Source organism: Danio rerio, chromosome 8, assembly GCF_052040795.2.
Source record: "Danio rerio strain M-AB ecotype USA chromosome 8, GRCz13ab, whole genome shotgun sequence".
NCBI lineage: Eukaryota > Metazoa > Chordata > Actinopteri > Cypriniformes > Danionidae > Danio > Danio rerio.
In genome coordinates, this window is record NC_141028.1 from 29,132,501 (window position 1) to 29,153,873 (window position 21,373).

Here is a 21,373-nt window from a genome sequence, read left to right on the forward strand (position 1 = left end):
GAGAGCTCTCAGGTTGGAATTCCAGGTGAGCCCTAACAGTTTTCTGGTGTTTTATGAGGGAATGCGATAGTGCTGCCATATAAAAGTTGCTGTTTTACAGCGGCTTGTTGGTCTAGGGCTATGATTCTTGCTTAGGGTGTGACAGGTCCTGGTTCCAAATCCCGGACGAGCCCTTGCAGATATCTAGTGTTTTACAGGGCATTACAGCTTTCAAAAATTGTCTTTCAAAAAATTCTAGTTTGTCAGTAGATAGTATTGCCAAATAAAACTTTCCTTGCATAGTGACTTGCTAGTCTAGGACTTTGGTACTTGCTCATGCAGTGAGCACTCCCAGGTTTAAATTCTGGGTGACCCTTTGCAGTTGTTTGGTGTTTCATTAAGGAATGCCGGTTTGTCAGCAGATAGTGTTGCCATGTAAAACTGCTGCATTGATGGCTCATTGGTCTAGGGGTATGATTCTTGCTTTGAGTGGCAGAGGTCCTGGGTTCAAATCAATCCAAAGGGTTCACGAGCCCTTCCAGGTGTCTTGTGCTTTACCGGGCATTATGGCTTTTTATAAAAACATTTTTTGAAGAATTCCACTTTGTCAGCAGATAGTATTACCACATAAAACATTATTTGCATAGTGGTTTGCTGGTCTAGGAGTATGATACTTGCTCTTGCCACGAGAGCGCCCACGTTTAAATTCCAGGTGAGTCCTTACAGTTATCTGGGGCCTAATGTATCAACACTGTGTACGCACAAAAACTTTGCGTACCCCAGGTTTCACGCTCAGGTTTTGATTTACTAACAATGAAATAAAACATGGGAATATGTGCTGGTCCACGCCAACTTTATGCCTGGTGTACGTGCATTTCTTGTTTCATGTTTGTTTTATTTCCACTGGCAACTCCTAGAGGCAGTGTTAAATTGCACACTACAAAGTATCTTTGAGCCATGCAATGGTAGCTGTATGGTCCATCCGCACGTCTAGCAGTTATATAAGGTTTCCATACCATAACGTTGACCAGCCAAACATTAAAGCGCAACTTGCAGCGATCACCGGTTTTCCCAATATAATTAGAGCGATCAACTGCATGCACATTGCTATAAATGCGCCATGTGAAGATGAATTCGCATACGTGAATCAGAAGCCTTTCCATTCAATAAATGTGTAAAAAAAAAAATGATGCACACACTTATTAATGATTCCTACTTGTCTTCCTCGTGATGAAGAGTAGGCAAAATCTGATATGTAGCGGGGGAAAAAAGAAGAATGAATTTGTCAGACGCTGGGTTCAAATTGAGTTCATGCTCGAATGTGTCAAAACATACTCCTATGCGTCTTACGAGCTACCCCACTCACAATGCTAAAGACACCACAAAATTTTACACCGCATCAGCATAACTCTCCCACTCTATTTTTTTTCTTTCGTTATTAATTCCGGAGGACAAACTTGCAAATAACACAATTTTTCTCCTGTCTACCTCCGAAAGCAGCACTTCCAAATCACATTCTGTTCAAAGTTTCTCTTTTTGCTTGCTTTTGCCATTGCTTTTGGGTTTTGCCAAAGTGGAGTCATTACCATATTTATATGAGGGAGGAGGCAGGGAGGTTTTGCGCTCGTGCATGTTGCACTCAGTTTCACGTTCATTCTGATGTACAAAGAGAATATACGTGTCATTCTGCGTACGCAGTTTCATACATATGAATTTTTACTGCGTACTTTATGTGTGTACGCAATGTTTTAGTAAGATTTCAACGCAAGTCTTCGTACATGAGCTCCCTGGGGGTGAATTTGGGAACCAAAGTTCAACCTTGTGGTCTAAATCCATTACTTTTGCAACAGAGAGATTCACTTTATTAAGTAATTTTAGGTTTGCTCATCCCTGCTCCTTCTAGACTAATGTTTCTAAATAATCCTGTTTCTGAAAACAGGTTTTAAGTCTCCACATGTTGGAATTCAACCACAGAGGCCCTTGTTAAGCTCATTAAGCTTGTTAATGGACTTTTTTAAAGCTGTTAATTTTTGACTTTGTTCAGAGCTGCCAGGCTGAGAAAATCCTTAATACACAAATTTCTGACAGTTCACAAAACAATTTAGCATTAGCTTTTTTCGCACAATAACCTCAATAATTTTGTCTGTCAAAAATAAAGAAATAAATTCATAACACAAAAGAATAAACAATAAATAAATATGTGGAAACCTTTATGTCTCTTCTGAACAGAAGTCATGTTTTCCCATCAGCATATTATTATGTGACATTAAGAAAGATTTGTTATCCTGATTAGTCACGTTGCTATGAATTGGTTATTTCAGATGGGAGCTAAATAACTCCGTAATAGCACAGAAAACCACTTTAAGTCTTCTATACCAGTGCTGTTTAATAATGTGACTCTTAGAGAAGTGATTTTTTCTCATTTGGAGCTGAGGATCAGAGGCCGAGTCTCTCTGCGATTTTACGTTCCACTTTCAGGAAATTTACAGCGGAATTAACCGTAGAAGTAACCTCAGCTTCACCTCTCATACTCTCCCTGAATATAATGAAAAACTGCTCTGAGAAGTGATAAGTCGAAATACAGCTCATTTCAATATGTGTATGCGTTGTTGAATTTGTGATATTTATGAAAGGTTATTATCATGATGATCATCATCATTATAAACTCAAGACAGTCATATGGAGTCATTGGTGCCCGACCGATAATACCAGATTGTCTCATTAGAATTCTCCTTTTCAAATGAGATGAAATGAAGATTTACTTTTTAAACAGCAAACATCAAGTATAACAGCGGTATTGTGAAATAATATCACAATTGAAAGTAATTGTTTTATATTTTAAGATGGAGTTTCAGCATCGTTATGCCAGCTTTCAGTGTCTTATGATTCTTCAGAAATGTTCCTTATTTGCTGATTTAATGCTCAATAAACATCTCTGATTAATATTAATGTTATAAAACAGTCATGCTGCTTAAAGTTGTGGTCCATATTGTATTTTTAAGGCTTGGTTGTGTTTTTTTTACAATGCAAAGCAATGTGTTCATGCTTCATGCTATTTTTTCAAATACCTTACGTTAATTATATACTGCTACTCAGCTAACACGAAAACGACTGTCATATTTCCTAGTTTTTCTGAACGTGCTGTGATTTGTGGATCAGCTCCACATCGCCAGGAAAAGCGCCACACCTCTAATAGCACATGCTGCGCCTTAGCTGTGTAAATAATGTCAGTAGCCTTAATTAGACATAAATTTTAGAGGACACAGCTAAACCTCACGCCTGATCTCTAAAATAAAATCTGACAAGTCTTTCATATAAATATATATATATGTAGCCCGGTAATTAAATGTGTAATGACACCGGACACAGGATTGAAAATATTGGGGACTTTTATTCCAGACTGCACTTGGAACAGTGCAGCGTTAAGTATGCAAATTTTGGACAATTTTAATAGCAAAGTTAATGATTGTGTACAGCCACTGAAAACAATAAATTTGACTTTTTATATCCAAATGTGTTGTACTCTTTTCTTTCTTGTAATTACAATGACTGATAATAACTTTTCAAAACTGAAATAGTACATAAACAACGGTAGCAGCAGTCACGCTGAGAAAACAAACAACCAAGTTTAAGTCATTCACCATCAAAGTCAGATTGAATAGAATCTCTCACTTTACAATTACAAAATACATTGAATGAGATGTTGCCATGTGAACATTTTACAAATATTCTCCTACAATTAAACAACGTTTAAAACTCAGTTTTAAATCAGTGAATAAGTGTTCATTAGAATTCAAATATAATGAATTAAATGACTTACAGCTCGTCAGCTCTCAATGATAAATACACACACAGCATTAACAGCTGCAAATGACTTTTTCCTCTGCAAATCATGAAGAACAAAATACAATAAAATCTTTGTAAACACATGACATTTTGAACATAACATCTTTAAGGAAATATGAAAATACATTCTCAAACACTTGAATTCAATAAAGTTGTACAACACTCACTATGTTTTCTTTCCATCACACTCTGGACCCTTAAAACTCTCTTCTCCCCCCTAAACAAAATAATCCTGTTTCAATTACATGGCTTAAATAAGGATAAACACCAATATCATACTTAATATTACCAAATTAAAGATTATAAGTCAACACTAACGCTTTAGCTTAGCTTTCCTTCACGATGTTGGAAATATATATTCTGGTTAAAAGCATGTAATAAGTAAAATGAAAAGTTAACATTTCTTTTGTAAGCTTGTTATTTGAGATGTAGAATGCAGGGAAAGCGGCTGTATAGACAGACACTGCATGTGCTGGTGAAGACAGTGGGTGTTTACAAGGGTTTGACAAATAAATATGAATTTATAGCTTAATTGTTAACAGTGCTAAACAGCTTTTCCCCTTGTTTACGTTCTTGCTACAACATAGCGTTAATGCTTGACACTATGCATGTAATAGATCAATTTTAACAAATGAAAAAAAAAACTTACAGGCAGGGGCGTAGTGGACATTTTAAAAGTGTGTGTGGGGTGTGTGTGTTGGGGGGGGGGGGTGGGGCAGTTGTATGAAATCCAAACGTTTACATTCTTAATCACCTATTTCTAAATGGTCTGTCTCTAAAAGTGAGGGTGACATACCCCCCCGTCCCCCCGGTTGCTACGCCCCTGATTACAGGTTTGGCTCTCAACCCACAGCTTCTTGTAACAGGTGTACTATATTTATTTATTATTGGACCAGACAATAAAACCAGAAGACTACAAGGTAAGTAAAAGGAGGTGGGGGTAAACTGAGTAATAACCAGACACAAACGGAATGTTTTAAATACAACAATAATTTTACTTTAGAGTGTATGAATTTTTTCTTTTTCGTATTTTTCTTAGTAAAAAATACTTACATCAGTAACATAACTATTTATACACAATCCCCAGGGTGCACCCACTTTACAATTGTCATAAATCAAACACAAATCACAATAAATGAATTCAAGTGAAAACAAAAGAAACCATAAAATAACACAAATAAATCAGTGTCGTTGTTCACTCTGAAATTGGTAAAATCAGTTAAATTCAGATAAAGTTCTGTTTTTTTTTCCTTCATGAAAATTAGTCCTTACAGCTGTATTAAAAAAAATCGCAGTCCAATAAAGGAATTAACTTTTTGGCAAATTCTTACTTTATCCGGTGCAATGAGGATAAATTGTAATGTGTGTACTTCACAATTTTCCAGGTCGACGTGGGAGGCTCGCCATCAATACGAAGGAATCCAGGGAAACTGGGAAAATGTCCTCAGAAAAAAAACCTGGCCTGATCACAGACCAGAATATAAAAATAAGTTTAATATGTTTAAAATAATTTCAAAAACATACAAAATATACAACACGTGGAACAAATAAAACACATACACACACATGTATACCATAAAATGAGCTAATATAATAGAATACCTGTCAAATTCGCGATGTCTGTGGCTGTTTCTCAATTCCAAGAACGCAGAGATCGGACTTGCGTTCTTGTGAAGACCGATCTTGCCAGGTGTCTCCTCGGAAGAACGAACTCAGGAGACCGTGAGGGCAGAGAATGCGTCCTTTGAGAATTGAGATGCAACGTTCTTCCTGATTGTCACGTGACCTTCACGTGTTTTAAATGGTAAATTATTTAAACATTACAGCCTTCATACAACGATTTATTGTTTTTCCTCTTTTCAAAATATATACTATGCATAAAAACATTATAAATATATGTTGCACAATATAAATAAAACAGTTTTCAATACGAATTTCAGCAAACAAACACCCTTAATGTGTTTATTCCTTTATTAAGATGTCCATGGTAATGTTTATATTTGCCGTTTCATTTAGGGAAACTTCTGAGGTAAATAAGTTAAATCTCTGAACTTTAATAATAAATCTAAATAAAATACAGTGCTTCCCCCAGCAATGACTTCTGGGACTTCCAGAGCGAGTTCGGTGCTCAAGTCTGCATCGTTGCGTCCTCTATATCAGAACACATCCGGGAAGTTTCACGCGTCCTCCGTACTTGTGGTCTTGAGTATTGGAACTGAACTTAGGCAGCTGATGATGACGTCGCACGAGAACACGAGGACGCAAGATCGCTGAAGAACGCATATTGAGAAACAGCCTGTATCACTCTATGGCCTTCTAACACACACGTGATTGCAAAATGGCGTCAGCGCACTGTAAACGCAATGCAACATGCGGTCTGACTTCAACACACTCTTAAACACACTAACACGCTAAATAACAACTATTTTGCAGGTACAACTTGATTTAGTACAACTACATTCACTTTTAAACTGTTTAGGAATCGTAACATACCGTATTTTAATCTTTTTGTTCAAGTTTGCTCCTCTCTATTGTTCTGCCAACCGGTCTCGTCTCTGCTCTGTCTCTCTCTGCCGGAAAGCTGGAAGGGGCGGAGCTAACAACCCGCTCCTACGATTGGTTGTTATTTTACCTCAAACTACATTTGTATACATGAATTTTGTTTTGTTTATTATATTTATAAAGACTTGTAGATATAATAATAATATGATTATACTGCTCTAAATAATATTATAAATAATTATTTAACAATTTCACTAGGGTTACATTCTGGTATTATGGTTGGAGCTGCTCCTTCTTTTTTTTTTTTAGCCGAATCCAGCACCGAACTGAGGTAGATTCTGGACGCTGTCCTTTCTCAAATGTAAGCGCTATACTCTTTTTATAATTCTCTGGAACATAATTAAAATTAAATTGTAAGGACTTCTCTTATTGTGCCATGTCCTTTGGAAGCCCAAATACAGAAACAAAAGAAGCTCTGTGGAAATAGCAGCATTTGGACAGCATTTCTCTGCTATAACATTATAGCGCCTCTGGCCATGCCCCTTGGATGCGCAGGGTGTATGCGTATGGTGAATGCGTGTAACCGGAAGTCCCTGTGATCTCACTAGCCCAGATTAATTTTTTTGTAGTCCCCAAACTTCGTTTGCTGTAGGCTTTGCTAGCTAACTCTGTAAAAGCCAATGTCTCCCTTTACATTGAACTTTGAGCGTATTACATTTAGAGATATTGTGTACATTGCACATGAACTAAAGTTTACTATGATGTTGTAGTGGACCACCTCTTTGATATTTTTTCATATTCCATTTGTTTATTCATCAAAGACACATTAAATTGACAAAATGACGGTAAATAAAACTACTATACATCATTAACATTAATCCCAAAATATTATGAACTAGAATAAAATGTTTCAACACCAATATTATTATTACTACTAATAACAACATGAACAAATGAGTATTGCAAAAATTAATCTTATATTAAAAATATATTCTGTAGAAAAGTTTACAATATTTTTTGTTTTTATATTTTTAAATAGAATTTAGAAAAAATAAACAAGAGTAAAATTGTTTATAAAATAGTTTGTAAGATATATATATATATATATATATATATATATATATATATATATATATATATATATATATATATATATGCTTAATTTGTGCCAGAACACGCCAGATCTGGGGCCTCATGTACGAAGACTTGCTTTGAAATCATACTGAAACATCTTGTACCCACAAAGCTGTAAATGTGCGTACGCAGTGACAAATTCAAATGTATGTAAGACTGCGTACGCCGAATCACATGCATATTCTCTTTGTACATCCGAACGAACGTGAAACTGACCGCAAGCAAAAAGAGAAACTTTGAACAGAATGTGATTAGGAGGTGCTGCTTTCGGAGGTAGACCTGAGAAAAACTGTGTTATTTGCAAGTTTGTCCTCTGGAATTAATAACAAAAGAAAAAAATAGAGTGGGAAAGTTTAGCTGATGCGGTAAACACAGTTGGGGCTAAACATTGCACTGAGCAGATTAAAAAAGAAATAGTGCGATCTATAGGTGTAAAATTTTGTAGTGTAGTTAGTTCATAGTGGACGGCATAGTTCGTAAAGCGCATGGCAACATGTTTTGAGACGTTCGAGCATGAACTCAGTTTGAATCCAGCGTGTGTAGAACTCATTCTTTTCACCCCACTAAATTTCAGATTTTGCCTACACTTCATCACTTCGTCTATGACAGCCCTCCGCCATACACCGCCAACTACCCTCAGTCTCTACTTTCGTGCGCTACACCTCTCCATCCTTGGATAACATGCCGGATCCATTACCCTGATCTATTCTTGGACTTTGCAATTCACAAATTATACACTGTATATTTATAAAAATTCCAATTATGCAAATTCACATTTTTGAATAGGAATTAAGCATGATAAAATGTTTAAAAAGTAAATTTTCAGAAATGTGAAAAAGTGAAACAAAAAGGGACAAATAGGTTTTTCTGTAGACCTAATTATATATTTTTTTTCCACAGAAATAAGAAAACCATAAAGCGAGTACATCACATTTTGTTCACCTGACCTGTCCCTTTAATTGCCAAGGACTGGGTAGTGTATAAATGGAGCTGTGGCAGCTGCAGGAAAACAGGCACATTTGAGTGAATTTCACATCTCCATTACAGAGATGAGAGAGAGAGAAAAAATGTAATGATCACTCAGCAGACAACAGGTCACACACATCTGACACCCTCACAAACAAACTGTAATTGAGACTGCGGTTCTCCATAGCCTTTCATAAAAGACATGATGTAGAGTTCACTAGCTGTAATTAATTGGTTTAACCTTCGTCAGTGCAAATACTCAGTATGAATAGATTCTGATTGCAGTAAATGGCTCATCTTGGCCACTCATTGATTTATGAAGCATTGAGTAATGTCTTTGTAAAATGTTCCATCATTAGGCCTGAGCACCTGTTTGAGCACACTTTATACATTCAAAGGGGTCATAATATCCAGTAAATATAAGGAAAAATAATATAGCAGTTGTTTAATAGATGAATATTGTGTGCTTTTAGAGCTTTTGAACTTTGTTATTCAATGATTTTGTTTTGTGTGTGTGTTTTGTTTTCATCTGTATAGGTTTTATATCTTTTTAAGTATTAGATGTTGTTATTTTAGCACAAAATTGAGAAATATTTGCTTGACAACTATTTTAAATATAAAGAGTTTAAATGCAAAAATGCTCTAAATGCCATCTGACATTGTTCTCAACATTCTCAGAAATAAAGGTACACGAGCTGTCACTCGGGTGGTACACATTTGTACTTGAATGGTCCATATTGGTACCTCCATAAGATGTTGCTCCGATTGTGGGTTTCTGGATGCGGTGGTTTCCTATCCCCGGATGATGGACATGAGCACTGCGTTTCATGTCTGGGGGTCCAGCATGTTAATTCTGTGCTCGCAGGCAGTGCATGCCGTCTCTTTGATGTCATGTCTGCTGCGCATTTAAGATCGCGGCTCGCTCTTGCAAAAGAGTGACCCACCCCAGTTGTCCCCTGCGCTGCGAATGGCATTCAGGCAGATCTGAGGATTTCAGTGGGAGTAAATCTGCCGCCTTCAGACTGCAGACCTCTCGCTCTTCCACGCGCTCCATCCAAGCCTCAGGTGAGAGTAGCGCTCCCACTTTGGATGGTCGCTCTCTCACTTGATGACACCGAGGATCAGATGTCCATCGCTGCATCGGAGGATGGGCTGTCATTGTCTGATAATGATGCGAACCCGCTCGCTCACTCCCTCCGGGGTGGAGAGCATGGCGTTGGCATCTAAAAGGCAGGCATGATGGCCGTGCTTTCCCAGGCTGCTTCTGCCATGGGCCTGGTGATGGTTTATCTCCCAGCCCCGCGACCGGACCTACTAGATGGTGTTATGTTGAGGATTCAAAGCCTTCCATCCCCTTCTTCCTGGACGTGCACAGTAAGCTCATGCAGTTTTGAGGGCACTTTTTTCTGCCCGATCTGTGTGCGCTTCCATCCTCACCATACTTGGAGGGTGGGCTGTCAATTTCTGATGAGGATTCAAGCCCACTCCTCCCTCCGGGTTGATGAGCGCGGTGTCGAATCTAGAAGCAGACTTTGTGGTCGTGCTTCCCCAGGCTGCTTCGGCCGTGGCTCTGGTGATGGTTTATCCCCCAGCCCCACGGCCGTACCGACTAGAGGGGTGTAAAAAACTTTCTTCTTTGATGCGCACAGTAGGCTTACGCAGTGTGCTGCGTGCGCCTCCACCCTCACCTTGCATGCTATGGCCACCTACCAGCACTACCAAGCGCAGGCGCTGGCCCAGCGGCGGCGAGGATGGTTCTGACCCAGGACTGGGCACAAGCTCCGCACCCCGGGAAGGACGTTGACCACTTTAGTGGCCAGGAACGCCACCTCAGGCTAAATCTGGTGATGTGTGTGATGTTGACAAAGTTTGCTTTCTTAACTCACCCATATCCCGGGCTGGCCTGTTCGGTGACACCGTCAGTGAACTCGCCCAGGAGTTCACGCCGGTGATGGAGCAGTCGGAGGCGATGGGTTATAATCTAATGGCGGGATCGTAAGACTGCTCCGTCCCACCGAGCCATCCACATACACTGCTTTTCCCTGAGGGCGCTCGTCTGTAGCTTTTGCTCCGCCGCCCCACCTGTGCCTCCGGCCAAGCGGCTGCGCCGAGCATCTCTTAGGCAATCAGCACCCCCCGCCCCAGGGTGCCGCTAAGTCCGGTAAACGGACCGCGAAGCATCCCTGAGACGAGCCATCCGGAGAGGAGGGAATTTGCTCTTTCCCCACTGAAGGGTGGGGCTCTACATTTATCGGCAAAAAAAAAAAAAAAAACGGGACAAAAAAAAAAACTGGACAAAAAATAAAATGGGACAAAAAAAAAAAACCGCTATGCTTTCCAGCTCACAGGAACAGTGCATTTTGCCAATGGCTCACAGAGCGTGAGAGAACGGTCTCTTTTCTCTCCCTCTCGCAGCCCCTCCTCCGGAGTTTGGGTTGCGAGACCAGAGCGAGTCTCTCGCCACTTGCTCTCCCGCGGGACCCCAGCGCTCCCTGGGCAAGCCCACCCACTCCACGCTGCCTCACCGCTGGCATGTCAGCAATCATGCGGGCGGGTTCACTTGCGGGGGCTCTGCCTGCCTGGTTAGTGCGGGCCAGCCCGTCGCAATGGCTCATCCATACGAACAGACACAGCTATGCGATACAGTTCGCAAAACGGCTTCCCAAGTTCACTGGTGTGTATTTCACCAGGCTCAGTCCTGCGTCTGTCCATGTCTAGCGAGTGGAGATTGCTGTCCTCTTGGCGAAGGATGCAATCGAGCCGGCCCCTCCAGCCGAGATGGAGAGCGGGTTTTACAGCCCGTACTTTATCATGCCCAAAAAGAGCCATGAGTTACGGCCAGTCCTAGATCTGCGCATTTTGAACTGCTGCCGTCACAGGCTGCGCTTCGAAATGCTTACGCAGAAGCGCATCAACCGATACATTCGTCCTCGGGATTGGTTTGCAGCAATAGATCTGATGGACGCGTATCTGCAAGTTTCCATACTTCCTGCGGTCTGCGTTTGAAGATCAAGTATGACAGTACAAGGTTCTCCCCTTCGGGCTCTCTGTCTCTGCGGGGTTGTCACCAAGCTTGCGGAGGACGCCCGCGCGCCCCCTCGGCTTGCGGGCGTCCGCATGCTCAATTCTCATTTGGCTGATTTTAGCCCACTCTGTGCAGAGCCCCTCCTTTCTCGGGTTGGAGCTGGACTCGATCACCATAAAGGCGTGCCTCTCACGAGAGCATCCATGGATATGGCATCCGTGGCCGCGACCTCGCCACTCGGATTGCTCCATATGAGACCACCACGGCATTGGCTTCACGATCGGGTCCCCAGACGTACATGGCACACGGGCACACACCGAGTGTCTCCTCTCCGCTGTGTCACTGCGCCCCCACCCCCTGGAGGGACCCCTGTTTCCTATGGGCCAGAGTGCCCCTGGGTTAGGCGTCCAGGCATGCTTCCAGTACGGGTTGGGGGGCCGTGTGTTGCGGGCATGCTGCTGCAGACTTGCTGAAGGGAACCCAGCTGCATTGGCATATCAACTGCCTAGAGCTGTTGACAGTGTTTCTCACTTTGCGCTGGCGCTGAGGGGGCAACAGGTGCTGGTCAGGACGGACAGCACGGCGACGGGAACGTATATCTACCCCATGGGGGGTGTGCGCTCCCGCCGCATGTCTCAGCTTGCACGCTGTCTGCTCCTCTGGAGTCACACGTGGCTTAAGTTGCTGCGTGCTGTTCACATGCCGGGCAAGCCCAACCGTACGCAACTCCACCCCGAGTCTGTTCAGCTGTCATGGGCACTGCCCCACAGCTGGCCTCGGGGCATGCGCAACTTGTGTTTTCCCCAGTGAGCCTGCTCGCGCAGTTACTGTGCAAACCCAGGGAGGACGAAGAGGAGGTCTTGTTAGTTGCGCCTCTCTGGCCCAACCGGACTTGGATTTTGAACTTTCCCTCCTCCCGACGGCCCCCCCTGGCGGGTCTTTTTGAGAGAGCACCTACTCTCTCAGGGACAGGGCACCATCGGGCACCCTCGCCCAGATCTGTGAAACCTCCACGAGTGGTCCATAGACGCGAGGAAGACTTAGGTAACCTACCGATGGCGGTGGTTAATACCGTCATTCAGGCTAGAGCACCCTCTACGAGGCATGCCTACGCCCTGAAGTGGAGTCTATTCACTGAGTTGTGCGTTTCTCGCAGAGAAGACCTCTGATCTTGCCAGATCAGTGTTGTGCTTTCTTTCCTTCAGGACAGGCTGGAGCAAAGGCTGTCGCCCTCCACACTGAAGGTCTACGTGGCCGCTATTTCCGCTCATGATGCGTAGATGGCGGCACTGTGGGGAGGCATAACCTCATCATCCGGTTCCTCAGAGTTGCAAGGCGTATGGTTCCACCCCTCCCCCCTCTCATGCCCTCTTGGGACCTTGTGGTAGTTCTACGAGCCTACGTGAGGAGCCCTTTGAGCCTCTTGATTCAGTATCCTTGAGATTACTGTCCTTGAAGACAGCTCTGCTGGTTGCGTTGGCATCGGTTAAGAGGGTCGGGGACCTGGAGGCATTTTCGGTCAGTGATTCGTGCCTAGAATTCGGGCCGGCCAACTCTCACATTGTCCTGAGGCTATGTGCCCAAGGTTCCTACCACGGCATATAGGATCAGGTAGTGAGCCTGCAAGCGCTGCCTGTGGAAGAAGCAGACCCAGCCCTTTTATTATAGTGTCCTGTTTGCTCTTTGTGAACCTATGTGGACTGCACTCAGAGCTTTAGATCCTCTGACCAGCTCTTTGTCTGTTACAGTGGTCGGCAGAAGGGAAGTGCCGTATCTAAATGGAGGTTGGCCCACTGGAGAGTGGATGCCATCTCCCTCGCTCTTCTGAGCCAGGGTGAGCCGTGTCCCCCAGGGATGAGCGCGCATTCCACATAGAGCATCGCATTTTCTTGGGCGTTAGCACGCGCTGCCTCTCTGACAGACATTTGCAGAGCTGCGGGCTGGGCAACACCTAATACATTTGCAAGGTTTTACAATCTGCGAATGGAGCCGGTTTAGGTATTAGGCATTAGGTAACCCCTGGTGATTGAGGAAACAATTCGGTTGGGGTTTTGAAACATGCTTGCTGCGCCATTCTCCCTAACAAGGAGGTACGTGCGCTTTTTCAGCTTTGTAAGTTCAGTTCCCTGGTCGGTAAACCCTACATAGTTCCTCCGAGGCCCCCAGCATCTGACTCAGCAGAGGAGTCATACGTTGGCCAGTTACGTTGTTGGCATGCCCACCGGTCAGCCCGCGTTCTGGGTATAGGTGCCTGCTATGCGTGATCCTCTGCCTGCGATCCCATAAGCTCACTCAACCACGGTTTAGTCCCCCCCTGTGTTAGGGCGGGCTCGTGTCTTCCCTCCCCGCTAACCATCCTCTTATGTACCCCTCCCCTGTTTCCGGGGCTGGGCCTCAGGCTGTCACCATGTCTCCCCTCCTTGGGTAGCAGGGGAACTCCGCAGCGTCCTCCCTATCATGACTGAACGCTTTCCCAACGTACTGTCGTATTAAAAACCTTTACTGGGTTATTTTCGACTTATATTTTTTTGGGGGGGGCGAAAATGCTATGTACCTTCGTCACAACGATTGTCCCTTAGCTTTTGAGCGTGAAAGTCTATATCGATAATCGAGCATCGATGTGCATATCCCTATCTTGATGCATGAGTGAACAGTTTTTGGAAAGATATGAGCTTTTGCAAGTGAGCTATAGTGTTGTGCTAAACTGTAACACTTAGCCAAACCAATGAAGAAAAACTGTAATATGGACCTTTTAGGTACAAATTTATTCCTTTTGAAAAGGTACCTCCCCAGTGATAGCTCATGTACCTTTACTTCTGGGAGTGTAAAATTAGCATTTTTTATCTGGCTCTTGTTTTTATGTTCAGTAATATCACATTGACAGCAAAGAATAAGTTGTTTTACTGTTTTTTAAAGTGAAAAATCTCAAAATAAACAAAGGAGGCTGAAAAATTTATTTATTTTTTTTCTGTGGAAATTTCAGCTGTCACTTAGAGGTTTTTGCATCTGAACTCTTCATATACATTTCCATATATTTATATCTTAAAGGGCACCTATGGCGAAAAATCTACTTTTCAAGCTGTTTGGACAGACATATAAGTGTATATATAGTGACAGTCATATTGGGGTGAAATAAACACACACAGTCCCTTTTTTCAATTCAACAACATAAAAACGGTGGATCAATTGGAGCGGTTTTCAGACCGACCGCAACTTGACGTAGTAGTGCGATCCCCCCGCCCACCGCATTGATGGGCAGCTTTGCGTAGCATGTCCCGGTACTCACGTGATTAATCATGTCAACAAGACCAGACGTGCGCAAAGCAACCGGGAATAAAAGGTCTGTTAAGCTGCTAGGATCATCAATCATCATCAAATGTGATCAAGGGTAAGTTTCACATGTTTAAAATGTTTTAAAACAGAGCACGTATGTAATGAAGTACAGCGATTTTCTTCAGCTTTACTTCATCAGCACAGCCGCGTGTCAGAACAATTACGAAAGAAGACGCTTCAATCCCGGTTTGTGGACGTTAAATCAGGTTTATTTTGTACATTCTTCTTCTTATTTGGCCTTAGTCCCATATGGTTGCGGGGTCGGCTTTTTTGGAACAAGTCCTCCAATTAGACTTGTTCATATGATAACGACTTTTTTACACATTCCGGCCGGCCTGTCTTCTGGGCCTGTCACCCTAGGTTTATTTTGTACATTAACATAACATATCCACACAGCGTGGGAGATTAGCATGTATCCTGACATATTTGGGTGCAAAAACAGTGCTAAGCTAAGCGCGCTCTGTCTGTCTGTATGTGTGTGTGCGTGTGTGTGCGTGTGTGTGTGTGTGTGTGTGTGTGTGTTCTTTGTAACGATATTGCGTGTCACTCATCAATGCAACTGCACAACAAATACTCATTGGTAAAGTTCTTACTGTTGTATTTCTCACAAACGCTGCGTGAAACCTTCTTCCTTTAAGTCTGTCTGTTGTCTGACGCAGCCGAGGGAGGAGATTTAAGCCACGCTGACAGGCAAGTAGAAACAGTAGGCAGGGAGGACTGGCCTTAAAGGAGCAACACGACAAAACAACCCCCTGGTGGAAAAATGTATAAAACAGGATTTAGTAAAAGGTATAATGAAAAATCTGATGGGTGTTTTGAACTGAAACTTTACATACACATTCTAGAGACGCAAAAGACTTGTATTAAATTCGAAAAAAGGGGTAACCTAGGTGCCCTTTAATAATAATGATTATGATGATACTACTACTAAAATAATAATAAAATATTAGATATTAATTATTCAATTAAATATAATAACCTTTTTACTGTAAACACAATTGTTCATTGCTAGTTATTCTAAGCTTAGATCCAATACATAAGCAGAGTTGGGTGTGACCAGCAACTTGTTCAAGCACTTGAAAAGAAAGCATTCTACTACAATACTTGTTGCCAAGGAGGACACCGGTGCTCAACTCAGCCGAAACAGTCTAAATGGTATTTTTGGGAGTGAAGGTATCTTCTGAATGTGAAGAGAAGCATAGCTGCCTATGGGGCCGTTCACATATCATGTTTTTTGCACATGTAAGTTCCTTATCTTCAAGGAAGGCTGTGTATCTCCAAGCACAGAATACCCAAATGGTGCTTTTTTATACAATGGATGTCAATGGTTACAGGTATCCAGTTTTCTTCTAACAGGCTATGAATAAGTAAATGATGAGAGAATGTAAGTTTTGGGCAAACTCACTCTTTAAGTCTTTTGAAAATGCCAAGCTAAATGCATTAATTATAGACTAACTTTAACTACAACATGAGTTACAAGAGTACATGTGTAAATAAGGCTACCTTAATTAATTATTAGTACATTTGGTTAATTAATATATTATTTCAAATAAAAGTTTAAGCTACATGTAATAAACAAGAGCTTATGAGCTGATAATATATATTTATGTGATAACTTTACTTGAAGGGGGACATCATCATTAACTCATCCTTAACTACTCATGAACTCTTGTGTTTAATCTGTTGATGTTGATAGAACACTTTTCTGTTGTTATTCCAACCCAGGCTCATTCTGAAAACGCAGTCCTGTGGATGTTTCTGGAGAGCGTGAAATACATCCCGGAAGGTACGTATTTTTGCAGTTTTTGTTTTCGCGAATCTGCGAGAGGCCACTGTGTGCACTTTTTCGTATCTCAAATGTCTCTCGTGAGTGCCGTTCAAGCCCGCACTGTTCTCACATAAACCCACCGGAGGCCGATGTCAAACGATCGTCTGTTTGACTGATTGAATGATTGACTGGGCGACCGGCTGATCGGCTGACCCACCCTCCTCTTTTCCTAAACCCATCTAATTTTACAGATTGACCCGCTTACTTCCCTAAACCTAACCCACAATTTACAAAAGGCGTCCAGAAAAAGAAAAGCCTTCATCTGATTTTTACCACGTTTTTGGATTTTACCACATTTTCACCCTGTTATAAACATTATTTTTTGGATTCTGTTTGTCTTACCTGATTTTCCAGGAATCATTCGTTTAAAAAATTAAATGCAGCCATACGTACCTCCGGCTACATAATTCGCAGTATCCAGAAACGTTCACGGGACTATGTTTTCAGAATAAGCCTGGATTGTGTTATTTAGTGTAAATGCACTAGACAGACATACATAAGGAGTTCATGAGTAGTAAAGAATGGTTTAATGATCATGTGCCCCTTCAAGTAGTCGCGATATAATAATACATTAACATTTCATTCATTAATTATGGTTAAATTAAGCATAAACTAATATGGTAATTAGTACATTAATTAACAACAAATACAAGTAATTAAGGTAGCCGTTATTCAAACATGACTTATTTGACAAATGTAAGTTAGTTTATGATTAGCGCATACATTTACTCATCATTAGTTCATAATAAGCTAATGTTTAATTTAAATATTAACACATTATTGTTCATGCACTGTTATTGTAAAGTGTTACTGTAATTTGTTATCAATTACTTTTTTAAAGTAACTTATCCAACACAATTAAATATTTGTTTGCATCTATTTAGTGCAGTTCTTTACCATGTAATTTGTATTTCCCAGTTTCTATTTTGTATACTATTGCTCACCTGTGCCTTGTTTAACTCATTATCCCATATATGTAAACCCTAATATTATCTGTATAGTTATCAATCGTAACCTCACTGAAAACTGTTACCAAAAAACTAAATACAAAAAAAAAAAAAAAAAAATATATATATATATATATATATATATATATATATATATAATAGACTTATCAAAACAAAATCAAAACTGAAGAATTATCTTAAATCACACATTGTTTTCTCAGAAGCTTTCGCTCTTATAAACAGCTGTTTTGTACAAAATTTCCCCTCGGGTTAAAAAATCTTTTTTCATTCTGTCAGGTTGGCTGTCCGTCTATTTGTGAGTTATTACCAGCTGCTTGGTTCTGCAGTGCCATGTAAAATGTGGCGTTGGGATTTAATAACTCCATCTGCCTTGAAGAAAATGATTACGGAAAGGAGAAAGCATTGATTCAGAAATAGCAGAGCACTGAGAGGTCAGTGTATCAGACCTCAGGCCAGACATACAGATGACAGAGAGCATCACACAGACGGTTGTAATCCATGTTCCCCATCACACCATTCAGCGTGCTTTATTTCCTCTTATTTCGCCCGATTTCATCGCTCCTTCATGGATATTAAAGAGAATCAAGGCCACTAACACAAACTCTCTGTCTCGCTCACAAACTCTTTGACACTCAGAGAAAGTCTTGTCCTCGGGGGGCTTCTCTCTCTCATTTCAAGCACTCGTTGAAGAACGACGGCAGATTCATCCTCAGAACAGATTGTGTGTTTGTTTGTTTGTTTGTGTGTTTGGGGGAGGAAAAGCCAATGTGTATGAACTGCTGAGTGGGTAGTTATTGTTACTTCAGTGGGCTTTTTTATGTGCACAAATTGATTTTTATCCAAACATATTTATAATTTTCAATAATTCTGTTATCTCTTTCTTTCTTTCTTTCTTTCTTTTATTCTTGCTTTCTTTCTCATTTATTTGGGGGTAAATAATTATTAAACAGGTCAACATTTTTCTCAGAAGGTTTTTCTAAAGGTGCAGTTGACTGCATAACTGAATATTGATAACAACCAAATAAATACATATATACAAATAAACCAAAACTAATTAGTTTACAAATTGAGTTATACTTAATAAAATTAAGGAAAAAGTATTGAATACATGAAGAAAGGGAGGTATAGATCATGGAAAGCCAAGACAGCAGCTGAAATCTCTCCGTAGCTTCAACCTTTTCCCTTTGTTGCTGTAAAATAATATTAGCTGCTTCGCTCCAACTTTTAAGTTTACATTACCAGGATGATGAAGATAAATCCAGAATGGACAATTCAGCAAGAAAATGATCAAAAAACGGTGAAGGAAAATTTCAAATGGTTTCAGAGCAAGAAAATCAAGCTGTAGAATGACCCTGACTTGAATCCAATAGAAAATACAAATTAAAGATCAGATTTAATAGACAAGATCTACAGAATCATCAAGATTTTTACGTTGTTTGTTACGAATGCATACACAGAGATAGAATTCCAAATGCAAGCTTTATTAAGCAAAGGGATGGTCAAACTGGCAGGGTCAACAGGAACAAACAGTAACATGAGGGTCATCAAAAGTAAAATCCAGAAAGGCAATGGTCAGGGCAGACAGCAAACACAAAAAAAAAATAAAATAAAAAATAAATAAATCACAAAACTCCAAAAATCAAAACATGGAAAAATACCAAAAGCCAGGAACCAGGAACCAGGAAACCATTGGGTAATGCACACTAACAGTGATACAAGACTGAGCAAAGACACGTTAATGGTAAGATGTATAAACAGTCCTAGTAATCAGTCCTCATGAAATTCAGCTGTGTGACTGTAGTCAGTGGTGAACTGGAACTGGTGTGTTTGAAATGCATGATGGAATATGTAGTCCGGTAGCAGATGTGATGTGTAGAGTGCCATCTAGTGTGTCTGGAAGGCACTCAACTTGGTGACTAGTTCAACTAGTTTAGTAAGTAACTTCAAAGTAAAGTAATTAGTAATCTTATTACTTTTCACATTAGGAAATTAGAAATGTAATTAAATGACTAATTTTCAGTAGTAGCCAGTAATTTGTAATCTATTTGTAATTTATTAAAGTAACTTTTTTTAATTAACTTACCCAACATAGGTTAATATTTGTTTGCATCTATTTAGTGTTGTCTCTGTGTTTAATACAATTGTAAAATAATTAATCTAAACAAAAATATAAATGATCCAAAAAAATAGAGTTTTCGCTTATTTTAAAGTCATCACATTTCAAATTTTCCACAAAAGCAAAATTGTTTCCCTGTCAAAAAGCAGAATTTTTTGTAATGTGAAAAAGTAGTACTTAATATATAGCAATAAATCTTATGTTTTGTGTGCACTGAGAGATAACAATAAGCAAGACAATGAAGTAGTAAATCAATCCCCCCAATCAATCGATAATTATTACTTTCTCATTTCCATAATAAAATATTGTTGTATAATTATATAATTTGATTTGTGAATAAAATTACCCTGTGGTGGAAATGTTTATAAAGTTTAAAAAAAAAATGGTCTAATGTTGGACAGTGTCCACAGGCCAAAAGTGTCCAAGAAACACCCAATAATCAATGCTTCTCTCATGAAATTTGTGTGGTTGCAAGAGCATTTTCACAAATAGACCTATCTGTGATATGTGTGTGGATTGCGGCAATGTCAATTTTTTGCTAAAATGTAACAACCTTGGTGCCTTTGCCTTCACTTTTGCCTTCTCTTTATTCAGCATTGCACTATTGATGACCAGATGTGATCCACATCCTCAGTGAATGGGAAATTTGAGAGATGGACTCACTCATCATTTAAAGGAAAAAGTAGTACTTTATGCTGCAAATTTTCTGGGAAATGCTGTCATCCCAATCAATAAAAGTACAGGCACACCAAGAACGTATCCACTTCAGACAATAATCCTTGAGGTTTGCTGAAATAAAAATACACAAATGTCAAGCATTTTAATAAAAAGATGACATTTCAGTAACTGTTTTAATATGCTGTTATTATGCTCAACCAGAATATTATGTAGTTTTATTTTAAAAAGCAGCTATTTTTCTATGTGCATTTACTATTGCATTTATCAGCAGTTAATTTGGAAAAAAATGCATAAATAAACTGCAGCTTTGATCCTCCTTTGTCATCATAAAAGCCATAATCATCCTCCCAATACTAAAATGACCACAGTTTACTTCAGAATGGCGGATATGGGTCCATAACAGGGTAAATAAAGGAGAAAATGAACAAATTAGCATGTAAATGTAATAAGATGTCATTAGAGATTTAAGAGTGGCTTAAAAAAAAAAAAAAAAGACCCAAAGGCAGTGCTTGAGACAAACGACTATCTGCATGGAATTGCATTAGAGGTTTTATTTAATGGGCCTAATAAAATGAGCATATGATCATAGTTATTATAGATATGCATGGAAAGCGCTTCAGTATAGGCGAGCTGAGAAGGCAAGCTCTGCTAGATGAATGTTTTCTAGTGTATTCATAAAAGCAGACTGCCTTCCCTGCTCAAAGCCCAATACATCTCTTCTAACTATGCGGCAGCCAATGGCACATCACTCACAAAAAGTGACAGATGCCCCCGCACTGAGTTCCGGAATGTTCTCCTGAGTTCCGAGTTCCACCTCGGGTCAATCTTCCAAACGTGATTATGGATAACTGAGGCTGCCAGAGCTTTTCCAGGCCAACATTTCTAGCATGAACATGAGCGCTTTTCCTCACCCTTACCTTTCCCCACTCGCTTTCCATTCATCTGGCAACTACAGTTATCTAAAAAAAATATTAAAAATCTTGGTGACAAACTTGGTT

At 40.4% G+C, this 21,373-nt stretch overlaps 2 long non-coding RNA genes across 3 annotated transcripts in view; both read right to left on the reverse strand.

Annotated features, from left to right (window-relative positions):
- Positions 1-3,350: 3,350 nt before the first annotated feature.
- On the reverse strand, positions 3,351-6,397 carry LOC108191033 (uncharacterized). Of its 2 annotated transcripts, XR_015497361.1 has the most exons (5): positions 6,319-6,397; positions 5,428-5,611; positions 5,157-5,287; positions 3,993-4,042; positions 3,351-3,862 (listed from the first exon to the last, which is right to left on the reverse strand). It is a non-coding gene; the product is annotated as an uncharacterized LOC108191033 (long non-coding RNA). The 2 variants fall into 2 exon arrangements; XR_015497360.1 differs by lacking the exons at positions 3,351-3,862; positions 3,993-4,042 and having other exon boundaries at positions 4,800-5,287.
- Positions 6,398-19,041: 12,644 nt separating this feature from the next.
- LOC137490330 (uncharacterized) overlaps positions 19,042-21,373 on the reverse strand; it is a 144,308-nt gene continuing 141,976 nt past the window's right edge. The window contains exon 4 of the long non-coding RNA XR_015498003.1: positions 19,042-20,486. This is a non-coding gene — a long non-coding RNA (uncharacterized LOC137490330). The remainder of the gene's footprint in view (positions 20,487-21,373) is intronic.